The sequence below is a fragment of the Panthera leo genome, chromosome A1 (assembly GCF_018350215.1).
Source record: "Panthera leo isolate Ple1 chromosome A1, P.leo_Ple1_pat1.1, whole genome shotgun sequence".
NCBI classification, from domain to species: Eukaryota; Metazoa; Chordata; class Mammalia; order Carnivora; family Felidae; genus Panthera; species Panthera leo.
Window position 1 is genome coordinate 205,483,342 of NC_056679.1, and position 25,502 is coordinate 205,508,843.

At 39.9% G+C, this 25,502-nt stretch overlaps 1 protein-coding gene across 25 annotated transcripts in view; it reads left to right on the forward strand.

The window, feature by feature from the left end:
• The window catches only part of PLCXD3 (phosphatidylinositol specific phospholipase C X domain containing 3), a 221,699-nt gene that overhangs the window by 45,967 nt on the left and 150,230 nt on the right, over positions 1–25,502 (forward strand). The gene's annotated exons all lie outside the window — the stretch shown is intronic.

Below are 25,502 nucleotides of genomic sequence, written 5' to 3' on the forward strand. Positions count from 1 at the left end.
TTTCTACATGTGTGCTATAGTGAAACTACCCTCACAATTTATGACCTCGTTACATGTTTGAACATCCTTTAGATTACACTCTTGCCAGAGATAAATGCACTCAACATAAAATAATAATGTTTCAATCATGGAAATGTGATCTTAATCATGTTTAAACCTGCTTTTTAAACTCTGACATTAATTAGCAACTCAGAACTCCTTCTAAACCTCCATACCAGTCTTTGAAGAGGTTATTCATCAGATAAGAATGATGTTTGTCTAGGAGTGTACTTCTCTTAATGGACTTAATATCATTATTTCTAAAATGTCTGGGTCCCCTTCTCCCTCATCTCCTGCTCAAGTTCAGTGGCCTACATAGCTCTTTAAAGTCATTAAGACACTGGGAGGAGGTGATGTACTAGAAGTATACAAGAAGTGAAAACAACCAAGTACATGTATAGTAAAAAGATGACACCTTAGGGGCTGGGTAGGAGGGGTTGGGGACATAGAGCAAGTCACATTGAAGGTTATCAGGTATCTGAAGTTGGGTTACATGAACGATGGAGTTTAAAAGGGAAAAGTAATTTCTGAAAAGAAAAACTGAAGTGGCGTGTGTGTGTGTGTGCACACATGTGTTTAGGGTAGAATGTGAATAATATTTTCATGTTCCAATATGAGGTCTAGTGCTAGTGCTAAGGAACCCAGGGAATGTAATGGAGGTTCAGGTGCATGGATTTTCCCCCACTGATTACTAGTTGCTTCCTTGAGTTATTGTCCATCCTTCTCCTGCACCCTCCTCCCCCAAGCACAGAGCTCAGGGTTATCACAGAGCTTTCTCAAATCCTAAGATAGTCTTGTATACTGAGAACTTAATGAGCTCTTAAATGGGATTAGTTATGTCATTGTCTAATATGTGACCTATCATAGAAATGACCTTAGCAGTCTTAATTATTGTGCAATATAAGAGATCCAGAATGCCTGCTAGGTAGAAAAGAGAGAAGAGGTTCTATGGGAAAATATTAATTTTGATTTGAAAATATAGATGTAAGGACAAGGACTGCCCTTGAAGTTTAGACTCTAGAGGAATAATACCAAACTTCAGGAAATCTTGACTGAAGGGAAGACCAAAAAGAAAATCAAGTGAAGGAAGAGCAAAACCCACCTATAAATTAATTTCGAGTTTATAAACCAAATTCATGATTCAAAACTATAGACAAAGGCTTAATTGGCCCCCTTGGTGTATACGTAACTTCCCATACACGCTTTTCCTGAATATCACAGGATAGTGAGCATGGGAAAAGCAGAATCATTAGCAAAACACACAGTGAAGGGTATAAGAAAGTGGTAGAAGGTTTGAGGATATTTAGCACCTTTGCATTTTTCTGATGACTCCATGAAAATTCAAGTCTAGAGAGAGGACTTTGGGCACTAATGGGTTAATGCCTCTTCATCCCCATGTGAGTTAATAACAGAATCATATACATACTGTGTTGTTTATCCTAGTGCCTACAGTATGTACTAACGACTCAGTAACTATACCTACTATTTTATGTGTGCCTGCCTTCTTCCCTGGTAGTGATTTTCAGATAATATATGGTAGGGAGTCTGGATCGCTGAGTGAAATATGGCTGATTAATTTTTCTTTTAATTATTATGTTAGATGAGGGTATATTTTCCGACATTGTTTAACAAATATTTTAAATTATTTTAAAAATGTTATTTTCTATCCTCTTGTGGCCTGGCATATGTCTCTAGGGAATTACACAAAAATTTACCACTTGGGTCTAATTTCTGTTGAAATGATGTATACTGCCAAAATATCTAAATGAAACAAGAACAAAATTCAAGCCTTACTGATATAGGCAAAACATCTGAATAATTGAATGAATCACCCCATTTTCATCTGGGTGTTTTGTTAGAGGGTAGCTTTAGGCGTAAGTACACAATAGAAAGTGAAATGAAGAGGAACAAGCTAATTAGTGTTGTCAAATAAACAAGAGTGCAGAGGTGCCAAACTTGGTGTCTTGATCCAAATTAGCCAAATTTTCTACGGTAATTGTATTAACTGAATAATTTCCAAATTTCAGTTTTTCTTTCTGTTGTAAAGAATGGTCAGATAAGTTCATGTGTTATCTCATTGTCATTCCATTTCACCCTTTGCCATGTCTTACACCCAACTTTTGTTTTGTTTCTCTTCTTGGCTTCTTCTGTTTTCATTCCATGATGGCTTCTGCTTTTCTTCTCCTCTGTCGATTGCTTGCAGTATAGGTTATACAGATCATGTATAGTTTAATCTTAAAATGGTTAAGACTTCTCAGTGATAGATACTTAAAATTATCTTTTGTTAGTCTGAAGCCATTATGTCATATTACTAATCAGCTGACCTGCCAATATTTGCCTCACATGAAATCTGGTCACATAATTTCTAATTTTTTTTTTTTTCGAGAGAATATGCAAGTCAGGAAGAGGGGCAGAGGGAGAGAGAGAGAGAGAGAGAGAGAGAGAGATTCCAAAGCAGGCTCCATTGATCCCACAATCCTGGGATCAGGACTTGAGAGGAAATCAAGAGTCAGATGCTCAACTGACTGACCCACCCAGACACCTCTAATTTTTTTGTAATATATTTTAATTGTTCCTATAACTATTAGTTCAACAAATCCTACCATCAAATCACATCATTAAATACATTGCATGTGGAAATGTGCTTATTCACATAGTTTTATTATTGTTTCCAACAGCTATTTTGTATAGTTTATTTAAAAGTAATTTTTAACAAGGTGAAGGCCTCCCGATCCTGTTTAGAGCCATTGTCATGAACTGCAGTCAGTTCAAATGTTGGATTTTCCAAGTCCTGTGTCTTTTAGGTATAAGGCAAGAGCCATAACTCAGTTTTTCAGTGCTTGTGAAAGAAAATATGAGTGGCATGAATAATCATAGTAGATCTATTCTCTTTCAATCTCACTAATCAAAGTTAACAATGAGGTTTAATGAGTAATATCTTCGTGGAAAATTATAACAACAACTGTCATGTTGAAAAATTCAGGTTTTATAATTATACAAAGTACGTGATAATGCTGGGTTATAATTTTCTTACTAGAAAATATTTTAAATGAAAAATAATTTCCCTGTTATTAGCCAGTGCATACTGGGACATTCTTCTGTGGCTTAACAGTCTGCAGGTGGCCACATTACTTAACCATAACTTTAAGTATTGCATTTGGGATTTCTATGCAAAATCAAGATTAGTCTTGTGACTTTTTGGAGTCAAACCAGCAGGATTCACTTTGAGAAGTGTGCCACTTTTCAGTTTCCTGACCACATGAGTTTTCTGCCAATCTCATTAAAATTTAGAGGCTGTATGCTTACTGATTTTTCTGTTTCCGGAAGGTAGCTCCATAACTTCCTTATCCCACAGTGATGTGGGAAGATTGTGGGGAGGTCTCCTCTTGAATTGTGTTTTCTTAGCTCTTATTCTCTTCCAGGTGCCTTACAAATTAGAATCTCTCAGCCAGGGAAGTCTAGGCATTTGCAGTCTCCTTTTGGACCTTTTTAGTCAGTTGCTATGTGATTTATTATGGACTTGGCATTCATCTCTTCAGGGTCCACAGTTGTCTTTGCTGGGGCCAGGAAGGCTTCTCCTGAGGGACTTTATATTAATGATACTTTGTTCCTTATTTGATGTGGTATAAATTTCGTAACCATCTTCTGCAATGTGTGTAAAGGCAAGTTTGTTTACAAGCTCCTTATACAAGCTTTTAAAGATACTTTGATTCTAAATATAGCCATTTAGCACTCTGTACAAATATTTACATCATTATTAGATAGAATGCATTCCTATATTTTAGCAATGTTATTTCTCTATAACGTGAAAGTGTCCCTATATGTATCTTCAGAGCATCTTTTTTTAAAATTTCTTTTTTATGTTTTATTTACTTTTGAGAGCGAGAGAGACAGAGCATGAGTGGGGGAGGGGCCGAGAGAGAGAGGGAGACACAGAATCTGAAACAGGCTCTAGGCTCTGAGCTGTCAGTATAGAACCTGACGTGGGGCTCGAACTCACATACCACAAGATCATGATCTGAGCCAAAGTCAGACGCTTAACCAAATGAGCCAGTAAGGCGCCCCCTCAAATGTATTCTTAATATGCTTTCAAATAAGGGGCGCCTGGGTGGCTCAGTCAGTTAAGCGTCTGACTTCAGCTCAGGTCATGATCTCATGGTTTGTGGGTTCAAGCCCCGTGTCAGGCTCTGTGCTGACAGCTCAGAGCCTGGAGCCTGCTTTGGATTCTGTGTCTCCTCCTCTCTCTGCCCCTACCCTGCTCATGCTCTGTCTCTCAATAATAAATAAACATTAAAAAATGTGCTTCCAAGTATTATTTTCAAGCTATATGCAGTAATTAAGTAAAATTATATTAATGCCTATATGAGAAAGTAAACAAATATTACATCTTATATACATATGATACATAATAAAATAATTTAGTAGTCATGTGGGTGACTTGGTGTGTAGTGAACAAAATGAGGCCTAAGTCTTGTTTTTTTTTTTTTTATTATTATTAAAAATTCAACACCCTAAAGCCAAATAATCCAATTAAAAATGGGCAGAAAACATGAATAGATGTTTTCCCAAAGAAGACATACAGATGGTCAATAGACACATTAAAAGATGCTCAACATCATTCATTATCAGGGAAATACAATGAGATGTCACCTCATATCAGTCAGAATGGCTCAAATTAACAACACAAGAAACAACAGGTGTTGGCAAGGATGCCCAGAAAGGAGAACACTCTTGCACTGTTGGTAGGAATGCAAACTGGTGCAGCCACTCTGGAAAACAGTATGTACGTTCCTCAAAAAGTTAGAAATAGAAGTGTCTTCCTATCCAGCAATTGCACCACTAGGTACTTATCCAAAGAATATGAAAATACTAATTCAAAGGGATACATGCCCCCCAATGTTTACAGCAACATTGTCTACAATAGCCAAATACGGAAATGGTCCAAGAAGATATGATATATATATCACGTCTTGAATGAAATCCATAAAAAAGAATGAAATCTTGCCATTTGCAACAATGTGGATGGAGCTAGAGAGTATAATGCTAAGTGAAATAAGTCAATCAGAGAAAGATAAATACCATATGATTTCACTCATATTTGATGTCTGACATACTGTTCCCCAGCTGATCTGCAGTCCCAGGACTAGGGCTACACTGAGAGCTCCTTATCTGGCTTTTCTTCTCAGAATCTTCCCCAAGGTGTTCGTGGTGTCCCACAGCATTACTGTGCCCACCACACAGCCCAAGATATAGATGGTTGAGTTTGGGGTTTGCAAGTTGAGTGAGTTACCCTGCAGCAGGGATTATCTTTGCTTCTATATACCCAAGGAGCTATTCGATGGTGGCAAGAGGATACAAAAGGTTTCATGGGGCATACTTGTGCAAGAACACTCATGAAATAGGAGCTTACACATGCAGACATATAATTTGCTTTGTTGCATCAATCTGTTCATGCCATAAAGTATAAATGAAAATGTTATGGATGGGGAGTGCCTATCAAAGTTGCTAATGATCTCTATGGTTGACAAAGATCTACTAGACTAGGATTCTTAGAACTCCAGATAAATTACATTGGGCCATGTCCTTCTACTTCATGAGTGAGAAAGAGAAAATTAGTCCCTGGCATCTAGCTGTTCTCCAGGTCCTATCACCTTGGCTTTGGTGTTCACCTGTCGGACATAAACACATTCACAGAACATCAACATTAGACAAGGCCACTCTGTGACCTTGATGAAAAAGACATGATCCCTCTGTAATCATCTGTGAAAACAGACAATACCAAAACATTGGTATTGTCCGTGCCACAGAAATAATCTGATATACTGTGCTCTCATGAGTGACTCTTGATTCTTTACTTACTATATAGCTCTAGCCTTAGTCTAGTCTATCCTCCTTCTAGATAAGACTTTTAAAGATCCTCATTGAATTACCCCGTACACCACTTCCTGGCAGCATCCAAGTCAAAACAAACACACTTCCTTAAATCATCCCCCCGAAATAAAGAGTAAATTTTACAGTTCAAACACCCCCTTAGGGAGATGTCCTAAAGTTCTCATGATATGTGTTTTCCCTCATAGCAAAAAATAATAAACCCAATTTGTATATTTTCAGGTGTGTTCCTGGTAGTCAACAGCTAAAAGATAAACTATTACTCAATGATTATGGTAGGAACTTTATAGTTGATCAAACAGCTATGGTCCTTCTGATGGCCAACAGTTGCTGGTCCTTAGGTGTTGTTTTTTTGTTGTTGTTATGATAAAATACATATAACATAAAATGTACCATCTGAACTATTTTTAAGTGTACAGTTCAATGGCATTCAGTACATTTACATCGTTGTGTAGCTATCACACTAACTATCCATCTCCAGAACTTCTTCATGATCCTAAATTGAATGTCTGTGTCCATTAAACCATAATTCTCATTTTCCACTTCCCCAGCCTCTGATACCTAAATGTTGTACTTTCCGTCTCTGTGTATTTTACTATGTTAGGTAGCTGGTATAAGTGGAATCAGATAGTATTTGTCCTTTAGTGTCTGGCTTATTTCATTTAGCATAATGTCTTCAAAGCTCATCCATGTTGTAGCAGGTATTGGAATTTCCTTCCTTTTTAAGGCTGGATAATATTCCATTATACAATTATACCACATTTTGTTTATGCACTCATCTGTCAACGGACATTTGGGTTGTTTCCACCTTTTGGCAATTGAGATTAATACTGCCATGAGCACTGGTATAATTACGGGGTAATTATTTTATTCTTAGCAAAGATGAGTAAAAAAAGTTTCAGGATTTTTGAAAATTCTGCACATGAACCTAAAAGCAGTCTCTTCCTTCCTTCCCAGGCCATCCTTCCCCTCTAGCAACTGCCATTCTCTGGCAACTCAAACATTTTGCAAGTAATAACCCCTCAAAATCAACATCATGTTTTTTCTAAGTGTCATCACTGACTTTACCAAGGTAGCACTAGGGCTGGGACAAATTAGAGGAAACAGTAGAGATGCAAAACAATTTGAACCAACTTTTCTTTCAAAACATACTCTCAAAAATAAGTTATGTCTTTTAGTACTTAGTAAAGTGCTAAAAGACAGGCAGACTAAAGGAGGCTTATTGACATTGAGATGTCATTTATTTATTCAGCCATTAAGTTATCATTTGCCACTTTCTGCTAGAAACAAATTCAAGGGACTTGCTGCTCTATCTTCTCTAAGAGCACATAAGAGACATTCAAGAAATATTTACGAAATGAGTAAGTGAGAGATTATTATGAGCCCTTATTATGCCTGAGGCACTGTGAAAGCCATTATAGGGTATCAAATAACACCATCCCTGTCCATATAATGCTTTAAGGCTAAATGCAGAATTAGAAATATACAAGATAGCTATAAACAAACTGCAGTGGGTGTGCAGAAAGAGATTACTTCTACTATGGATAGTAAGGGGAGTTGCAAAGATGAGTTAGAATTTTGACAGGTAAAAGCATGAAAGTGCATTCCGTGGTGGTCGCAAGAAGCAGAACTATAAAGTTTACGGAGTCCCTATTCTGCTCAGTAAATTTTAAGTTCTCCATTTAAGCCTCGGAGTGCCTTCCATTTTCCCACCCACAGGAGGAAATAATTTCTCTTCACACATTAGTTAAGGAAACCAAGAAACACACAATAAGTGGGAAAACATGGATTTGAACCCAGGCCTTCCGATTCAAGAGCACGTGATTCCAACCACTAGATTATATTCAGTGGGTGCTAATAGCTTCTTCTGGGCTGGCACATAAGGTGCAGACATAGGGGAAGAGGGGAGAGCGAGAACCGAAAACTGCAGGGTCAAAATGGTGGAGGGAAATGGGGATTGTAACTTTTTTTCTACTTTGAACTTAAGTGCAGAAAGCATTTTTATACTCGAAATACAGTAAAGCTTTTTGAATGGACTATTGTAAAGAATAGTGAGAAAAAATCCACATTGATTTTAATAGTTAATTTTACAAAGATTCTTTATTGCCCATTTTATATGCCCTTTTCTTTAAGTTTGACTCTATAAATGTATATTTCCAAACACTGTGTTTTTTAATGATCTGGCTAAGATCATTAAGCAGACATCCTCTTTTAAAATATTTATTGTTCAGCTGAAATGTGTTCTAATGTTTTCTGACCTATAAGAATCTTTGTTTTTCAGAAAATAATTCAGGAACAACTTAATTATAAAAATAAAACACATATTCTCTCCAACAACTGAGAAATATTGTGAACTACTGAAAGAAAATGCATAGCAAAGAGGCATGTATATTTTTTCCTCTAATATATTTTACTTTTTAAATCAAAGTATAATTAACATATAATGCTATATTCGTTTCAGGTATACAACATTGTGATTCAATAATTCTGTATATTACTGAGGACTCACCATGATAAGTGTAGTCATCATCTGTCACCAAACAACATATTAAAATATTATTTATTATATTCCCTATGCTGTACTTTTAATCGCCATAACTTATTTATAACTGAAAGTTTGTATCTCTTAATTTCCTTCAGCTATTTTGCCCATCCTCTTACCCACCTCTCTTCTGGAAACCATCAGTTTGTTCTCTGTATTTAAGAGTCTGCTTTTTGTTTGTTTGTTCATTTGTTTTGTTTTTTAGATTCCACATATAAGTTATATCACTTTGTATTTTTGCTTTGTCTGACTTATTTCACTTAGAATAATACCCTCTAGTTCCATTCATGTTATTGCAAAATCCCATTCTTTACCATGGCTGAGTAATATTCCATTACATTATATATCATATAATATATATGTGGTATAATATCCCATTATACCTATCTCTATCCATTCATCTATCAGTAGACCTTCGGGCTGCTTCCTTATATTGGCTATTGAAAAAAAATGCTGCAGTAAACATAGAGGTGCATGAATCTTGTTGAATTAGTGTTTTCATTTTCTTTGGATAAATATCCTGTAGTGGAATTACTGGATCATATGGTATTTCTATTTTTAATTTTTTAAGGAATCTCCATACTGGTTTTCACAGTGGTTGTACTGGTTTACGTTTCCACCAACAGCTGCATGAAGGTTCCTTTTTCTTCACCTCCTTGCCGACACTTGTTATTTCTTGTCTTTTTTATTTTAGCCATTTTGACAGGTGTAAGGTGATATCTCATTGTGGTTTTGATTTGCATTTTCCTGATGATTAGTGATGCTGAGCATCTTTTCATGTGTACATATTGGCCATCTCTGTCTTCTTTGGAAAAATGTCTATTCAGGTCTTCTGCCCAGGTTTTGATTTTTGTTTTGTGTGTGTGTGTGTGTGTGTGTGTGTGTGTTGAATTGTATAAATTCTCTATGTATTTTGGATATTAAACCCTTACCATACATATCACTTGCAAATATCTTCTCCCATTTAGTAGGTTACCTTTCTGTTTTGTTGATGGTTTCCTTCACTATGCAAAAGTTTTTTATTTTGTTGTGGTTCCAATCAGTTTATTTTTGATTTTGTTTCCCTTGCCTGAGGAGACATATCTAGAACAATATTGCTAAGTCCAATGTCAAATTATTGTCTATGTTTTCTTCTAGGATTTTTATGGTTTAAGGTCTTATATTTAGGTTTTTAATCCATTAATTTTTTTTAACATTTATTTATATTTTGAGAGACAGGAAGAGACAGAGTGTGAGTGGGAGAGGGGCAGAGAGAAGGGAGTCACAGACTTTCAAGCAGGCTCCAGGCTCTGAGCTGTCAGCACAGAGTCAGACACAAGGCTCAAACTTATGAACCGTGAGATCATGACCTGAGCTGAAGTCGGATGCTTAACCGACTGAGCCACCCAGGCTCCCCTTTAATGCATTTTGAGTTTATTTTTGTGTATGGTGTAAAAATGTGATCCAGTTTCATTCTTTTGCATGTAGCTGCCCAGTTTCCCCAGCACTATTTGTTGAAGAGACTGTCTTTTCCCCAGTGTATATTCTTGCCTCCTTTGTTATAGATGGACTGACCATATAAGCATGGGTTTATTCCTAGGAAGAAAGAACCATGTATTCTTAATAGTGGAAGAGGATATGAAGAAAATGTTCCAAATAAGTAGCAATGTTTACAAACTGGGCATGTGTGATTTTGATGGACAACTAGAGTACATGAATAAGTTTTAATGGTAGCATGAAGCCACTGCAATAAGTTATTTTGTTCTTTCCACTTATGCTTAGAACAATTTTTTAAGGTTAGCTATTATTGATACCACGATTAAAAATCATTACTATTTTCTCATCTCTGTTGTGGCGAGAAAATTTTATTCTATACCTTGAGTTTTCTTAGGGTAAAAGGATAGAGTTAAAAAAAAAAGACAAAGGAAATATTTTCATTCTTTCTCTTGCTATTTCCAGCAGCCATATGCATAAGAAAGTATCAGTTGTAGAATACTAGAGTCACAGTGGTCATTAGAAATCAGTAACAACTTCTAGTTTAGTCCAGTTTGCCAGTGGTAGTGATGGTTAATTTTATGTGTCACCTTGGTTAGGCTATGATGCCCAATAGTTTAGTCAAATACTAACCTAGATGTTGCTGTGAAGGTCTTTGTGGATATGATTAGCATATACTTATTTGACTTTGGGTAAAGCAGATTATTTTCTATAATGTTGTTGGGCCTCACCCAATCAGTTAAACGTCTTAAGAACTGAGACAGGTTTCCTAAAGAATTCCTCTTCAAGTCTGCAGCATAGAAGTCCTACTTGAGTTCCCAGCCTACTGGCCTGCCTTTTGGGTTTTCCAGCTCTTATGATCACATGAGCCAGCTCCTTAAAATAAATCCTTCTCTCTCCTTCCTTCCCTCCCACCTTTCCTCTCCCTACTTCTCTCTCTCTCTCTCTCTCTCTCTCTCTCTCTCTCTCTCTCTGTGTGTGTGTGTGTGTGTATGCAGAGAACCATGACTTATACAGTGGGCAAAGTAAAACCCAGTGAAATCACATGATTTTCTTAATGTCATTTAGTAAGTGGTAGCAGTACTGGTAATAGAAAGATGAGGAAACTGGGTCATAAAGTTGCCTAAAAGATCGTTTATAAGTCTGGTAAAGAAATTCAGAACTATCAACTTTCAACCCTGTCCTTTCTGGTGGATTGCATGCTGAGAAATGTGAAGTTTTATGCAAAATCAATATATTAAAAATTCTGGAATTTAAAGCAGATAAAATAGGAGAGGGATTGTTTGCTTTACCAAAAGATACAGTGTACAATTCCTTATAGAGACAACTTTCCTCAACATTTAAAGTGGTTTCATTAAAAAAATAATAAAAAATGTTTGTAAATTTTTAGAGACACATAAGTTCAACATACTTGAGCAGGGCATATTTTTAAAGTGTATCCTATTAAAAAATATTCCCAAGATTCAATAATTATTTCATTCTCTTGAAGATGAATACTCTGTAATTATAGAAAAGGCAATAAAATAGACATATGTTATTGTCTGAATAAACATAAATCTCACATTTCATATGCTGCTTTGCTGATAACAAAGCTTTTCATATATGCCCCTAGAAGATTTACTACAAATCTCTGAGTTATTATCACTATTTTATAATGGAGATAACTAGGGCTGACAGAGACTAGAAGACTTGCCCAACATACTCAGAGAGAGAGCAGCTGATTCCAGATCTGAGCTCCTATCATGGCCCTGCCATGATGCCCACAGAGCACCAACATTAGTCAGAAGGGTGGTATTTGTAGAATCTTACAGTGAGCTAAATTATTCACTCTAATCAAAAGGATATGTGGGCTCCTACTAGGCTAGCAAGAATATTAAGATTTGCCTTAGGAAAAAAAATCCCAGGACGTTTCTACCTTATTCTTAAAGATAACCCTGCCATGTCTTCTTGCAGCTATGATCTGATTCTAGGCAGGAATGGAAAATTTGATCACAAGGATGGGGACTGATCTCTTCTCTCCAACCTTCTCCCAGTGCTCCCCATTTGGAGTCAATATTCTTTGGGCTATGCATCTTCATATGATAAACAAGCTTTAGTTGTGGTTTTTAGTGCTGTAGAGTTTACTGAAATGAAATGATCATTCCCAGGTTTGACAGCTGTCTCTCTCACCTTGTTTTCATTTCCCCAACCGAATAGCATTTACTTTAGGAACAGGATTTACACACCACTGGATCACAGAACAGAGGTACCGTGTTGCATCTACATTCTCTGGGTTGCAAAGACCTAGCCAATTTTCAGTGCATCACTTATACATTCCTCAGGCCATCCTTAGACTCATCATGTTTGTAAAACTTTCCCTTCTCTTTCTCATCTGAGAGCAGGTGGACCAAGACAGTTCTTTGGAGGCTCAATGAGTGATTTCTCCTGAGAGAGACACATCTCTCTAGTCTGCCAAGGAATGAAAAATCAGACAATCGCATAAATCATTTTGAACGTTGCCAAATAAATTCCACCAAATGGTACTGGCAATAATCACAGTATGTCACCAGGAAATGTGATTTTCTTCTATCATTGGGCTCTAGCCTTGTCCTGAGTGCCGTGAAAACGAGACAGAGGACATAGCTTTCCCATGGCGATAACAGATTTCTCATGATCCCAGAAACGAAGGGGTTGAAATGCTTCTTTACCTTGAAACGTCTGGAACAGGGTATCAGGAATTAAGTAGGAACCACCTGGAATTTACTGCTCTTTGCCTACAGCACAATTGCCAACCATTCCCCAAATTAGGCAAATGGTGATTAAAGACCACCATTTTGTTATACGTAGGGCTGTGGGCTCCGGCTGAGAAGAGGCACAACCTGTTGTAGCTTATAAAAAAGGAAAGCTCTTTGGAATGGAAAGTCCTGAGAGCCAGTAGGCGAGTCTGCTCCCCAGGAGGCGATAGCATCCCAAGTCCACTAGGATTTTAGCTTCAACCACCGGACTGTCTTTCGTCCAGACTGGACCAGGGAGTCACATCAAAGGGCCGAGCAAGACCCTGGACAAAGCAGCTGGGTGAACCAAGTTACAAAGAAGCCAAGGAAAGCTGCAGAATGGCGAGAAAAGGCAGAGACGCATAGGAGGGATAAGACGGGAGGAGGGAGGCGGGGAGGGAGGGGAGAGAGCAGAAAGCCGAGCACGGACGTCAGGAACAAAAGCTCCGGCGGAGTCTGGCGGAGGCACTAGGGGAGCACGGGGTGTTTTGAATAATTATTAAAATTAGCATGTGTCTGCGCCATCCTGTGGGTGTGGCGCAGAGCGGAGTGTAAACTCTAGCGGGGCCGGAGCAAACACTGGATTAGCGGCAGCAGCCTGCCAGCCTGCCCGGGAGTGTGGGGACCAGCGCGCGGCACGCCGACCGGCACGATGGCCTCGTCTCAGGGGAAGAGCGAGCTGAAATTCGCCGACTGGATGGCAACTCTGCCGGACAGCATCCACAGCATCCCCCTCACCAATTTAGCCATCCCAGGTAGGCGCGCAGAGGCTGCCGACGGGGCGCTCCACCCGCCCCGCCCTGCATGATCTGCCACGGAGTGGTAACTTGCCACGCTGCCCGAGGGAGAGGAGCTCGTCCCCAGGGGTGGGTCTCCGGCCAGGCGAGCGCGCGCTGAGAGCCTCGGGCCTCCTGGCGTTTTGCAAACCTCTGGGGACCGTGGCGCGGCGAGTCAAGGTGACTGCTGTTGCACTGGGCTGTGGAAGCAGGCAGGCTGTGCGAGAGGACTGGGGCAGGGGGAAGCCTCGGCCCTAGGGTCCTCCTCGTGCCCCCTCCCACGGTTTTCCTCCTAGACTCGGGGTGGGGGGGGGGCGGGGGCGATTTCTGGGTCTGCGGGGTGACAGTGCGCGGGGAGCGCGAGCTGGCGTCCGAGGGCTCGGCTACGGCTCGTGGACCTCCGACTCCATCCCTGTCACGGAGTCGAGCGGATTTGGTAGATTTCTCGGTTAGAACCTACCCGAACCATTAATATTCGTCCCCAGTCTCCTTTAAAGAGACAAAGCGCTTCCCGAAGAGCGATGAAAGTTCGGGGACCCGCGGCGGCGTGACCACTGCCCTTGACGGGGAGCTGAAGGGAGCGAGGGGCGGAGGGGGGCCGCTTCCCGGTTTGCGTGGACCCGGCGGGCTTGGCCGCGTGGTCACCGTCTGGATTGCGTTCCGAGTGCTGTTAGCGTCGTGTAGCGCCCGGGTCAGGAAAGCAAACCCTTGCGGACCGAGCGTCTGTTGCTTGGGACAGAAGCCCAGCAGGGAAACCTGCGTGAGCGGCGGCCGAGGGTGCGATGAACTGGTCAACCAAAGGGGAAAAAGCGGACAGTGCGAGCGTCCAGACAGCCTAGAAGGAAGTCCGGCAAAGCGAGGAAGAGACGCGAGGGATCCAGAGTCTTCAGCATGGCGCGCGCGGTTTAGACCAGAGAACTAGGCAGCTTGCTGGGGCGGGAGCGCTCAGTAGCCCCTAGCTCAGGTGTGCAAGAGAGAGGGACATTTCAGGGCGGACTACTACGGTGAGAGCTGGGGCCACGGCCATACTTGGTTACCAATTTGACTCTTCACTTGGGCTGCGGGTGCAGATGTCTGATCCCTCCAGGACCCGGCTAAAGGACAATTTACCCAAAGGTAGTTCATCCCTAGCCCAGAGCTCAGCCTGGTTATCAAGTTCACCCTTCTGGTCTATCTCCTCTTGACCTGCCCCATCCAGCGCCCCCTCTCAGCCACTGGAGGAAGACATAATAAAGAGGAAAGGAGAAAAAAACAAGAGAAAAGGGTTCTTTTGAAAAATCCCAACAGGCTGTATCTAGCCAGCAGCGCTGGAATTGATCAGTAACTCAAATCAGTGGTCGTTAGTCAAGTGGATGTTTGGCTCCTAGGACAGGCACAGGTTGCATTCTGAGGGCCAACCCCTGAAGGAAGGGTTTGTCTCCTTTTGCCCTTCTTCAAGAGGTTGCTTCCCAAGAGCCCAGGTATCTCCGAGGAAAAGAACAACCCAGCTTCTCCACCCTGCACTTACCCTGAGACCCGGGTGAGCCTCCAGATTGCTCTTTTGAAGGAGACGATAGAAAGTGCACAACTTTGTTGGCAAAATTTCACTCTCACTTCCACAGGCGTTCCTATCTTTTCTTGCTTTTTATTTGGCTTGTAGATGGTTGCTTTCATATGATCTCACCTGAGCATTTCTGTACACATAGAAAGTAATAAAGGCAAGGACTCTGATGCCAGCCTTCTGATAGATGACTCACCAGATATGCAGGGGGTTTAAAAGCCTAAGTTCACATTGCTAGTTCTGAGGGATGGTATGATACTATGTCAGAATCTATATTACATTTCTCTAATTCTTCACCTTTCAAAGCCATAGTATTTACACCAGATCACATAATCCTTCCCCAAACCTCATGAAGCACACTGGTTCTATTAACTCCATTTCATAGATGCAGCTCAGTGAAGGCAAATGATGTACCATCAGATAAATGATCTGGCCCCTAAAGTGGTCCTTGGGGAAAGTCTCCTAAGACTTTTAATAGGGAAACGCATTGGGATTTGTATCGGGATGACTCAGTGGCAAGAACTACTAACCAGGGTGAGGGGACAAGGAACGAGGCTTTAGCAGGATACAGGGCAATTTTCCTTTTCTTCCCATGAGTCAAAGTGAAAACCTGAGGTCAGAGACTTTGATATTCTGCTTGTCTTCCAGTAGAGGCATTGGGGGTGAGACTGGGAGGCTTCACATGAGACCCATTTTGAATATAGTACTAGAGGGGCTGTGGCATTGGACACAGTGGGAATTTTCACTGCTTTCCCAGCCCTTCTTAATATTATACTCAAAGCGAATCCCCTGCAAAGCATCCCATTCTCACCCCCAATACTTCTGAGAAAAAAAAATGTTTTGCCAAATCCACACCCCTGAATTTCCCCAGGATTTTGTAAAGTAGGTTTGGTAGATCCATATATATAAATCTAGGTGTAAAAATGGGTTTGGTACTTTTCTGCATTGCTCAACTGTGAGAATTTTTGGAGGAAAAAAGACATTCAAACTTTGATACAGAAGACTAATTGGAGACTATTAAACACTAATGGAATAATTGCCTTAAAATCATGCTAATAGCTTCCTGGCTGCTACATGTTTACTTGGCCAGTTGCTGCAGCTTGAATTAAGTAATTATCTCCACCATTTAAAACCACTCCTGATGCACCATACAAGTGTTTCTGTGGAAGGGAACGCCTGCTCGGTCATCCACTAAGTTCAGGTTTTCTTAGGTGAAGCAACCAGAGAGTGAAGAGCTGCTTGATAATGAGACTACCCTCTTGGGGCAGCTGACCCAGATTATTCAGGGCTAGTGCAAAGAACAATATGCAGGTGCGTGATATTCCCCACCATGAGTGCAGTTCTGGCATCTCTAAACATTTCTCTCCTGTCTGCGTCTTTAATGCTTTCAGAACCAAATCGCTTACTGGCTGTTTTGCATTTAAATGGCGTCATGATTTGGTATTGACTGGCCTAAGGAATTAAGTTAGTATTAGTAGTTTTTACTTCTAGTCTACTTTTCAAAAGAATGGTACTGTCAGAATACGTTGACAGTTACTCAGATTTTAGTCTCATTCGTCATTTCTTCCAGGCTCTGATGACACCAAACTAAATTTTCATTCATACATGTTTCTTTAAACAATATCCTGGCATTTTGGGTTATGAATGATACTTCCTCTCACTATGGGCAGGTGAGAGAGGATCGACAGAGATGCAAACAGAAAGACAGACTATAAAATTCAGGTGAGAGCGAGTCTGATGAATTTCTGGCATCATTACAGTAGAGTTCTAACTCTATAATCATGGTGCCTCCAGAACCATGGTAAAGAGATCCATCATTGGAGCAAGCAAGCTGTTGCTTGATCTGGGTAAAGTGTTAGTGATCTGGGTCTATGATAGGTAGTCATTCTGTCCAAAATTTGAAACATCGGGCAGGGTTTTATTATTCCATGGGAGGGATCGGCTGTGCGTTTTCTGATATGTGGTGAAAATCTTCTTCACATAATGAAGCAAACTGACCAAGTGACAATGAAAGATGGGCTAAAATATGTGGTATTGGAATTCAGAGAGGATGTATGTTTCCTTGGCATTGGAGGAGTTCATGGAGAAGTGGAGACCTCAAGATGGACCCCACAATCAGAGGCTCCTTACCCCACCCCTATCCTTGGAATGTATTTTCCACACCTGGAGCCCTTTTCAAGGATGCTGCCTTAAGAGAGTAAGTTGTTATTGAGACCATCTGGCAGTACACGTGACCGAATCTGGGTAAGGCCTCTAAGATTCTGGTGGGTGGGTGCAAAGATGTACTCTTCTTGAGGCCACTGAAGACAAGCCTTGTATGTAGGTTCTCTTGCTTTACTAAACTTGCCACCTACCAGGCTGGGGGGGGCCTGCTTCTTTCTTTGGTCTCTCCTGCCCTCTGTGTACACAGGTCAGGGTTTAAACCAACGCTTAAACTTTTGATAAGGAACACAGAAATACTTTGGAAATCAATAATCATGCTGTTGATTTTGTTCATTTCTTCCAGAAAATGCCAATGGCAATGAAAAAGAGCAGTTTTACTTAGAGAAATTAGATGTTTATATGGTCCTGATTTCTGTGTTCTTGTGTCTGCTTTTATTAGTTTTTAATGTCTTTCCCTACAACGATCTCTTCTTGTTGCCAGTATTTCTGGAGCCAGCTGTCTTTTTCCTTTTCCTTGTAACTTACTATTTCTGTTTTGATTGGGATGAGACCATCTACAGGACATATCTAGGATTGGGTCTAATTGTACAAATTTCTTTTAAAAAGCAAGTTTTTTTCCCTATAATTTTAGTCAGGGTGGTGACACTGAGATTAATCCTGGAAAGCAAACAAAAGCAACAAAATTGTTTAGGATGAATATCTTTCTTGTGTTGCCTTTCCAATTCCCAGTTTTGTTTTTGATTTTGCTAAAAAGGAAAAATTAAATATCTGGAACATAATTTATTCTAGGACTTTTCTTGATGAGTTGAACTGAATCACCAACTTTTAATATAAAGTGATCCTGATGCCATTTTACAAAATGCTTTCTCATGTACACACATGTTTTCTACATGTTCTATCAGTAAACCTCCAAGGCTTTGCCACTCAAAGTTGGTCCAGGAAGCAGGGAAGGAATAGGGGAGCTTGTAGAAATGGAGCTCAGACTCCACCCCTCAGACCAGTTTAATTACAATGAGCATTTTATGTGATCCCCACGTCTTGTTTTTTTTTTTTTTTTTTATTTATTTTTGAGAGAGAGTGCGTGAGAGAGCGCACAGCGGGGGAGGAGCAGAGAGAGAGAGGGAGACACAGAATCTGAAGCAGGCTCCAGGCTCCAAGCTGTCAGCACAGAGCCCTGTCGCGGAGCTCCAACCCACAAACTGTGAGATCATGACTTGAGCCGAAGTTGGACACTTAACCAACTGAGCCACCCAGGTGCTCCCCTCCCTAGGTCTTGTTATATATACATTTAAAGTTTGAAAAACACTGCTTTAGGGTAGCTTTAAAGAGATCCTTTATGTAAGTGGCAGAGCCAAATTTAAATATACATTTTTGAGTAAGCTCTTTCTATTGGACTATGCAGTCTATTTATGAGCGTTCCAATTTACAATCAGGCTTAGAGCCAGAATATGGGTATTTGACTCCAGGCTAATGGCCCAGGTTGGGAACATACTGATAAGCTGATATTATAGTTCCTCATGCACCTTGAACATAAATGTGACTTAATTGCTACCTAAGTGTTCAAATTAGGTCGCTGTGATAAATGTAAAACCTTTCCCCTTATTTCCTTAAAGTACTGCTATCAGCCATCAACAGCACTTAAAATCATCCTATCTGGTGATGCTTGTGGTCACTAATGACAATTTAGGAAACCACCCTGTGTTGGTTCGTTGTCCATTGGTGTCATTCTTCGTTATGTTACAGGCTCAGCTACTATTGTTGTATTTATAGGTTACAGATTCATTCAATTTATCTATAAGCTAGAACTTTTCAGTGTTGCTCTTGAGTAATAGTGGTATCATGAATGCAAAATGTGTTAAATTATCAGCATCAGAAAGCCATCAAAACCATAGGTGAACAATAAATTAATGTTTTATTAAAAAGGAAATGATTGAGGGGTGCCTGGGTGGCACAGTCGGTTAAGTGTCTGACTCTTGATCTCACGGTTTTTGAGTTCGAGCTCCACATTGGGCTCTGTGCTGATGGTGTGAAGCCTGCTTGAGATTCTCTCTCTCCTTCTCTCTGCCCCTCCCAGCGTGTGCTCTCTCAAAATAAATAAACTTAAAAAAAGGAAATGATTGATCTTGTTTATTTTGCAAACCATGCCTCATTTGTTTGAAGCATGGTTGACATGGAATAGATATATAAATATGGTTATAATTCACTTACTTGAATTTTGGTTATTGAACATAATCTGTGTTCTAAAACAGTTAAAATTTTTAAGAATCCTCAAATTGCTTCAATGAATAACACAATGTTTACAGGTTAAGGCTTACACACTTTACCCTTATGCAAATTTCTCATATCTTTACTTAGAGTTTATTTTCTCATATTTGATGCCAACCCTACCCAATCCAAATAGAGAGTGAATTACAAAGAAGAGGAATATGACTGCTGAGTGTCATATATCAGCAGTAACATAGGGAATATTCACGGGTGAGACTAACAAAAGAAGACCCAGGGACACAGAAGGTAGGGTTTCCTAAACCCTGCCACTCCCAAAGTAAAATCAGAATCATGGGGAAATTGTCTGTTTTGATACTTCCCAGACACCTCTTTAATGGACTTCCACATAGTTCTAGAAATCTCTGGTAAAATTCTTAAGTATGCTTTTTAAGCTGATTTTGGGGGCTACCACATACGTGGTATCCGCCATTTTTCTTCTTTCCTGTTTTGAGGACACTTTAAGGAGTTGTCACTTTTGCTGATTGGACATCTACAGGACCTGTGCTTCCACAATTTTTATACCCACAATACCACTGCTGCTGACAATCCCGCCACGGCCAGAGCTATGTCTGCAGAGACCCAACGTGGAGGATGTTAGTGTGTCAAAAAGGCCCTGGATTCCACTGTGGTCAGAGGCTCCCAGAACTGGTTTCCCTATTGAGGAAGCTGCTGAGGCCAACTTCTGACCTGGTCTGCCATCACTGCTTGAGCTACGAATGCCAACATTGACAGAAACTTTTAATATTTTTGCCTAGCAGGGATGTCAGCAAAAGAGCTTTCTGAATCTATATTGATTCTTTTGTTGTTGCCCCCTTACCCTAGAACTCAGGTATGAGTTTATAAAATAGAAGATAATATGTAGGATAGACTTTGTTCCTTACTGTGAATTATTCTCAATTTTAGCCCACTCTCCATGCGCACGTGTGTGTGTACACACATATAGTGGTTATTGACTTTAACTATTTTTCCAAGAAGCTTGTCTTTTCCCTCTGCCCTGTAAGTAGACCTCTGGTGGGTGCTACCTAATTAATCCTTCCTCCGGACGGGTCCAGAGTAGGAATGCAGCTGGGGTCTATACTGTTTTTGGTGAGCAGCCTGGAACAATGTAAATAGAGCCAAATAAACTGACATACCTAAAGTAATTGCTGACACTGCCGTTGTTTGAAAGCAGAAGAGTAGAGTAATTGATGTACTCTGAGACTTAAAGAAAAGTTTAAATCTCATGCATACATAGATATGTATACACACGTTTTATTGTTGATCAAAGGAGTCAGCTCTGTTAATATAGAAATTTTTACCTATTACGACTAATGAAGCTGCCTCTTACCTAAAAGCATTAGTTTGGGGAAACCGGATGAGCACTCAAGGAACTGGATACAATCATGGGACTTGATAGTTTCAAGAAGTTTATATATTCTCTTATTTCTCCTTCTCTGGGTGGGGTTAGGATCCATCTTAGAAGATTGGGGGCCAGAAAAATGCCTAAATCACATATTCCAGAAGGCAGGAAAAAGTGAGAGAGAAATTTACCATGGTTCACATGGAATTCTGCTGCCAGAAGCTTTCTACAGAGCCATATGTTTTTATTATGCTCTATTAAGAGAGGAAGATGGGTCAGGAAGAGGGGCAGGAGGAGATGGTTAAACATTCTTGAGAAGCAGTCAGGATTAGTCACCTCCGGAGGCCAGGTACTGAAGCAGATGGCACATTGATTTGTTAGATGTGCTCTTGTTATGTTCCTATCTTTCATCACAGACCCTGGGAATGGACAACTCCGTTACCACTCTATCTTAAATGCCAGCCAATACTATGTTTCACATAGAATTCTTCCTGTGAATTAATTTTTACGAAGCAGCCATGTTTATCCTTAGTCAACATTATAAATGATAGTTGTGTTCCTTGATCTACTTGGAGAATTTACTTCATGAAGAAAAGTGGACTAAGATGAATGGGTAATCTTAGTTGCCTGCTAGGCTTTCCTGGAGGTCCCCTCTGGCTTCTTGGGTGGCGAAGAGGAAGATGTGCTTGAAGGTGTCCTAATGGGCAAATGGGAACTTATCTCAATGCGTGTCTCAGGCCACATTGCACTGTGGAAGGAGGAGGGGCAAGGGGAGGGAGAGGAGGAGGAGGAAGTCCAGGGCTGTTTTTTGTAGAGTTAGCTCTAAACATACTCCTGCCATGTCTTGCCCTGAGCTTTTCTCCCAGGAAAGGGTAGGGGAGAGGCGGTGTTTGGGGGTTGGGGTAGGTGGTCAGGGGGATGTGAAGATACTGACTTGAAAGTTGCTAGAAGGGAAGGCTAAAGAACTGTTTTGTTTAGTCTTGATCACACCCTCAGGTCCTTATTTCTCCTTGTATCTGTTCAAATTCCTTGGGTCCAGCATTAGAGTCCCAGTCTTGAAAATGTCCTTATTTCTCTTATCTCACTCTTTCTATCTGCTTACCTGGAAAAGCTTCAACTTCATTAACCTCTATTTTTTTTTAAACTTATTTAAATCCCAGAAAACTTCAGTGGCTAAACATTACTGGTGGAAAAATTACATAGCCTGGATGCCTCAACTCACTAGAAATTTCTGACCGTGTATCTTATTGTACATCCCCAGTAAATTAGTTTCCCTGTTCTCTAAGATGATAATTTCATATTTCTTCTTGCTCCTCAAATCAACTTGCTCCTTCCCACCTCACTCTAAACTTAGGACCTCATCTTATGTTTTACACGCACACACGCACACACACACACAATATACGTACAGAGAAGAACTTCCTCAGTTTCCCATCATTAGCCCAGCAACCTACCTGCACTGGTTTCTACACATTCTGCTTTTTCTTTATGTAAGAGAAAGCCCTGGATATGTTCCTCCCTAAGTCCACCTTCTCTACTTGTGGTCTGGATCCCATCCACTTAAATCTCCTCAGAGTTTACTCCCAAATTCATCCCCTCTCTCTCCTGTGTCATTATTTTTCTCTACCTCTACTGGATCACTCCAGTCAGTATACAAACATATGTTATTATTGCTCCTCTTAAAAAAAAAGCCCTCTGGCTCCATACCAGCCTCTCTCTCCACTGTACTATTTCTCTCTGATATTTGTAAAAACAACTCCTCTGTCTTGAAGTTTCTTCCTTTTCTCTCTTTATTCCATGCTAATCTCATTATTTCCCTACCACTGGCACTAAAATTGTTTTTATCACGTTTGTCAGTGATCTGTATTTTGCCAAAGCTAATGGTTAATTCTATATCATCTTATTTGATCTTTCAAAATCATTTGATGTGTTTGACCCCACATCCTTTCTTAGACATGTTCTTCCTTTGGCTTCTTATGGCACTTAAAAAAATTGTGGTAAAAAACACACAACATGAGATTAACCCTGTTTTTAAGTGTATAGTATTATTAGCTATAAATATAGTGGTGTGTAGTATATCTCTAGAACTTTTTCATCTTGCATGACTGAAGTTTTATATCCATCAGGTAACAACTCCCCACTTCCTCCCTCCACCACCCCTGGCAACCACCATTCTACTTTTGCTTTGATGGGTTTGACTACTTGATGCCATTTGAATGTAGTATTTGTCTTCTGTATCTGGTTTATTTCACTTACCATAATGTCCTCAGGTTTCATTCAGCATATGACAGTATTTCCTTCATTTTTTATGGCTGAGTAATATTCCATTGTATGTATATTCTACATTATATTTGTTCATCCATTGATGGACAGTAGGGTTGTTTCTACATCTTGGCTGTTGTGAATAATGGTACAAGGAACATGGGAATTCTAGTATCTCTTTAATATCCTTATTTCAGTTTTTTTTTTTTTTTGATAAATACCCAAATATGGAATTGCTGGGTCTTATAGTAGTTCTGTTTTTATTTTTTTTGAGGATCTGCCATATTGTTTTCCATAGCACCTGTATCATTTTACAGTCCCATCAGTAGTAAACAAGGGTTCCAATTCTCCACATTTTCACCAACATTTATTTTCTGTTGTTGTCTTTGATAATGACCTTCCTATCAGGTATGAAGTGATATCTCATTGCAGTTTTGATTTTAATTTCCGTGATGATTACTGATGTTGAACATCTTTTCATATACCTGTTGGCTATTTTTATGTCTTTTTTTGGAGAACTGTCTATTCAAGTCTTTTGCCATTTTTAAAGTTATTTGGTATTTTGCTATTTGGTTGTAGGGGTTAATTATATATTTTAGAAATTAATCCCTTATTGATATATTGTTTGAAAATATTTTCTCCCATTTCAAAGGTAGCCTTTTCACTCTATTAATTGCTCAATTACTTTCTTGCATGTGGAAGTTTTTTTATTTTTATTTTTTATTAAAAAATTTTTTTAATATGAAATTTATTGTCAAATTGGTTTCCATACAACACCTGTTGCTCATCCCAACAGGTGCCCTCCTCAATGCCCATCACCCACTCCCCCAACCCCCCATCAACCCTCAGTTTATTTTCAGTGTTTAACAGTCTCTTATGGTTTGCATCCTTCCCTCTCTGTAACTTTTTTTCCCCCGTCTCCTCCCTGCTGGTCTTCTGTTGAGTTTCTCAGGATCCACATAAGAGTGAAAACATATGGTATCTGTCTTTCTCTGCCTGACTTATTTCACTTAGCATAACACTCTCCAGTTCCATCCACATTGCTACAAATGGCCAGATTTCATTCTTTCTCATTGCCAAGTAGTATTCCATTGTATATATAAACCACATCTTCTTTATCCATTCATCAGTTGATGGACATTTAGGCTCTTTCCATAATTTGGCTATTGTTGAAAGTGCATTGGGGTACAAGTGCCCCTATGAATCAGCACTCCTGTATCCCTTGGGTAAATTCCTAACAGTGCTATTGCTGGGTCATAGGGTAGATCTATTTTTAATTTTTTGAGGAACCTCCACACTGTTTTCCAGAGCGGCTGCACCAGTTTGCATTCCCACCAACAGGGCAAGAGGGTTCCCGTTTCTCCACATCCTCTCCAGCATCTATAGTCTCCCGATTTGTTCATTTTAGCCACCCTGACTGGTGTGAGGTGGTATCTGAGTGTGGTTTTGATTTGTATTTCCCTGATGAGGAGTGACATTGAGCATCTTTTCATGTGCCTGTTGGCCATCTGGATGTCTTCTGTTTTTTTTTTTTTTAATTTAATTTTTTATTTTTAAAAATTTACATCCAAATTAGTTAGCATATAGTGCAACAATGATTTCAGGAGTAGATTCCTTAGTGCCTCTTACCCATTTAGCCCATCCCCCCTTCCACAACCCCTCCAGTACCTCTCAGTTTGTTTTCCATATTTATGAGTCTCTTCTGTTTTGTCCCCCTCCCTGTTATTTTTGCTTCCCTTCCCTTGTGTTCATCTGTTCTGTGTCTTAAAGTCCTCATATGAGTGAAGTCATGATTTTTGTCTTTCTCTGACTGACTAATTTCACTTAGCATCATACCCTCCAGTTCCATCCATGTAGTTGCAAATGGCAAGATTTCATTCTTTTTGATTGCTGAGTAATTCTCCATTGTATATGTATACCACATCTTCTTTATCCATTCATTCATTGATGGCCATTTGGGCTCTTTTCATACTTTGGCTATGTTGATAGTGCTTCTATAAACATTGGGGTGCATGTGTCCCTTCAAAACAGCACACCTGTATCCCTTGGATAGATACCTAGTAGTGCAATTGCTGGGTCATAGGGTAGTTCTATATTTAGTTTTTTGAGGAACCTCCGTACTGTTTTCCAGAGTGGCTGCACCAGCTTGCATTGCCACCAACAATGCAAAAGAGATCCTCTTTCTCTGCATCCTTACCAACATCTGTTGTTGCCTGAGTTGTTAATGTTAGCCATTCTTATAGGTGTAAGGTGGTATCTCACTGTGGTTTTGATTCGTATTTCCCTGATGATGAATGATGTTAAGCTTTTTTCATGTGTCACTTTTTCATGTTTCACTTTTTTTCATGTGTTGGTTGGCCATCTGGATGTCTACTTTGAACTATCTATTCATGTCTTTTGCCCATTTCTTCACTGGATTATTTGTTTTTTGGGTGTTGAGTTTGATCAGTTCTTTATAGAT